The sequence below is a fragment of the Orycteropus afer genome, unplaced genomic scaffold, assembly GCF_000298275.1.
Source record: "Orycteropus afer afer isolate SDZICR_OR568_19922 unplaced genomic scaffold, OryAfe1.0 scaffold00566, whole genome shotgun sequence".
Taxonomy (NCBI): domain Eukaryota; kingdom Metazoa; phylum Chordata; class Mammalia; order Tubulidentata; family Orycteropodidae; genus Orycteropus; species Orycteropus afer.
Window position 1 is genome coordinate 1,005,569 of NW_006922153.1, and position 3,832 is coordinate 1,009,400.

At 38.6% G+C, this 3,832-nt stretch overlaps 1 pseudogene; it reads left to right on the top strand.

The window, feature by feature from the left end:
* The first annotated feature begins 391 nt into the window (after positions 1-391).
* The window catches only part of LOC103210059, a 5,468-nt pseudogene continuing 2,027 nt past the window's right edge, over positions 392-3,832 (top strand).

Below are 3,832 nucleotides of genomic sequence, written 5' to 3' on the forward strand. Positions count from 1 at the left end.
TATGCATTAAAAGTAAATATAAATAAAATAATAATGCCTCTGTCTTTCTGTATGTTATGTTTTTAGGAAATGCAGAATATCATCATATTTGATATATAAATAAATAAATAGATTGCAGTGTGCATATATTATTTCTTTTCTTAATAGATATTAGATTGTTATCAATTTGTGACAATCACAAAAATACCTTTTTTCTTTGAACACATGTGGTTTTAAGAATAGGCAATACAGGCCCAGAGTCAGGCATGTAATCAGTTGCTGCTGCGGCTGCGGCATTGGCAATGGCAGGACTGCAGTGGCTCTGGGAACAGAAACCTGGAGGGAGAGCAGGCATGGGGAGACACTGGCTGTGGGGGTCTGGTGACAGCACGAGAGGTTTTAATAAGTTTGTACCATGCATGAACATAAGTTAATAATTCTTGGCTCAGAAGGTGTTGAAAAGTCTGCTCTGAGTGTGCAGTTTGTTCAAGGAACTTGTGTCGAAAAATGTGATCCTATGATAGAAGATTCTTATAGAAAGCAAGTTGAAGCGGATCAACAACAGTGCATGCTTGAAATCTTGGATACAGCAGGAATGGAACAATTTACAGCAGTGAGGGATATGTACATGAAAAAAAGGATGAGGCTTTGCATTAGTTTATTCTATCACAGTGCACTTTTAATAATCTGCAAGATCTGAGAGAATAAATTATTCAAGTTAAAGGCACTGATGATGTTCCAATGATTGTGGTTGGTAATAAATGTGACTTACAAGATGAAAGAGTTGCAGTGAAAATATAAGGTCAAAATCTGGCACCACAGTGGAATAAATGGGCATTCTTAGAATCTTCTACAAAGTCAAAAATTAATGTTAATAAGATCTTTTATGACCTAACTAAACCAACTAAGGAGCTCTGGTGGCATAGTGCATAAGTCTCTTGACTGCTAACCCAGAAGGCTGGTGGTTCAATCATACCAGCCATTCCTCAGAAAGAAGTTTGGGCAATTCACTTCCATGGTGATACTGCCTCGGAAACCCAAGAAGTGGTCACTATGTGTCGGATTTGACTGATGGCAGTGTGTTCAGTCTTGGTAAACTAACTAATTCACTGCCATGGAGTCATTTCCCACTCATAGCAACCCCTCCTTGTGTTTCCCAGATGGTATCTCTACAGAAGTAGGTTGCACAGTCTTCCTTCCCAGGAGTGGCTGGTGAGTTTGAACAGCCAGCCTTCTGGTTAGCAGTCAAATGCCTTAGGCACGACATCACTAGACATAGTGCAGCAAATTTTGTTGCACTGGAGCAAGAAAAACTCCAGTGCCTGAGGGAAGGCCTGCAAATAGTCATCAAGTCAAGTGCTTTAATGTACTAAAGGCATTGAAATTCTGAGCCAGGTCTGAAAAAATGTTGCCTAATTCAATAGTGCCAACATTCCAACTTTTTAAACCCTATAATATCTTAAATGGACTTTCTTGTGTTGGTACCCTTTAAGTGGTACATGAAAGCTACTACATCAGTTTGCAAATTCTGATCACTTTCCAGTACAAGAGAGATTCTTACTTATGTAATAGTTCCAGAGTATGCAACTGGTAAACCAGAGGCTACATCCAGTATTACTGCTTTTACTTTCTTTATTTACCAATGCTGTAAATGTATGAAAATGGTGTACTATATACTTTAAAACACGCTATACTTTGTATTGGAGACGACAATAATGTAAATCCTAAAAACACCTCTATTTTAGCATAAGAAAATAAAGTCCAAAGAGCTCCTATATAGACTATTCTACATAGACAACTTTGCTTCTTTGATACTTGTAATATTTTTTTGTTTAAGAAATTTAAGGTCATTATCAGTGTATTGTACAAAATCATTGCTTAAATTAACACAGCTTTGTAGGGTTTTTTTAATTTTTGAAAAACCTTTGGAGACTGTGATCTTGTCTTCAAAATTCGATAATCCTTTCAGTATGTCTTAGATTAAAGATGTTGCTTTAATATTTATTGGGAAGGAATTGCCCAGCCTCTTCATATCTCTTCTTATTATTATATGTTTCCTTTTTAATTTACATAGGTAACAATGTTTAAAATTATTTCCCACATTCATAGCCACAGTACTTGTCTGCCATTCATCTCAACCAAAACATTACACATGTGAAACAATCACTAACAGGCAAATATACTAAACCTGTACATTTGTCATTGAAAATATACTTATGTATAAGCAAGCAAGGGATTCACAGTGAGAATCTACAGCTACACATGCCTGAAGATGTTTTTACAGAAACTGCTAAAGCATTAAAAAATTGCTTGAAGATACACACTTCTTGTAAAGCCCCACTGTACATGCAACTTTAAACATTGTTGTTGTTGTTGTTATGTGCCGTTGAGTCAGCATATTTTCAATGTATACTTTAAAATTTTGGTGGTGTGGAAGATTACTGAAAATACCATGGACTGCCATAGAACAAAACAATCTGTCCTGGAAGAAGTGCAGCTGGAATGCTCCCTGGAAGTGAGAATGAGCAGACTTCATCTCACCTACTTTGGTCATGTTGTCAGAATGGACCATTCACTGGAGAAGGATATCATGCTTGGTAAAGTAGAGAGTCAGCAAAGAAGGGAAAGGTGGTCAATGATATGAATGGACACTGTGGCTGCAGTGATGGTCTCAAGCTTCGCAAGAATTGTGAGAACTGCACAGGACCAGTCAGTGATTCATTCTGTTGTACATAAGATATCTATGAGTCAGAGCCAACTCAGTGACACCTAGAAGCAACAACATTAGATGCATCAATGTTGAATAAATTAGAACATAACAGTTCTAATATTTGTTTTTAGCCTCTCAAAAGAATTATCTCCTTTAGACACAGTTATTCGTTGCTATGGCTGTGTGTCAATCAACCTATCCTCCTGATTGTTAAAGTTGTCCACCTGGAGTATTTCTGTTGGGAGTGGCACAAAACAATGTTCTGGGAGGTTCCTGTTCTCTCTCAAGTGCTTAGAATTCTGATATTATGATTGGTTGGGTTGGCCACTCTGCTGGGCTCCAAAGGAGGCCTCCTAGAGGCAGAGGTCTCTCTCTGACTGCTGGTTGAGGAAGACTTGCTGCTGAAAGGGACACATGCTGCTGGAAAAGAGAAGCAAGAGACATGCATTGCTGAGCGAGACACTGAGGGAAACACAATGCTGGGATAGCGATTGTGAGAGATGTTGGCTGAGAGACAGTGGACTGGGAGAGAGACTGAGCGTTTTTCCTGAACTTGAATTGTAGCCTGGTGCTTCCCTAATAAACCCCATAATCTGTGAGTTCTGTGTGGCCACTACAGCAAATTATTGAACCCAGGAGAAAGTGGTCAGGTGCTTTGGGAGAAATGGATGGTGAAAGGTCTGGAGGGAGGTGGCATGTCTGGCCTTGCAAGAATGGACCATAGGTTACTGATAGTGACTCTGTCTTCCTCTTGTGGGGTTAGAGGAGATCAAGAGATGTGATCTCCTTGCCCTTTTAGCACCTCCCTAACTCATTTCATGAAGCAAGCCTAACCTTGATACAAAAACCAGGCAAAGACATCATTCAAAAGGAAAACTACAGACCAATATCCCTCATGAATATCCATGCAAAACTCTTCAACAAAATCCTAGCCAATAGACTCCAACAACATATCAAGAAAATCATTCATTATGATCAAGTGGGGTTCATAGCATGAATGCAAGGATGGTTCAACATTAAAAAACAATAAACATCATCCACCACATAAATAAAACAAAGATAAAGAACGACCTGGTTATATCAATTGATGCAGAAAAGCCATTTGATAAAATCCAACACCCATGCCTGATCAAAATAGGAAGA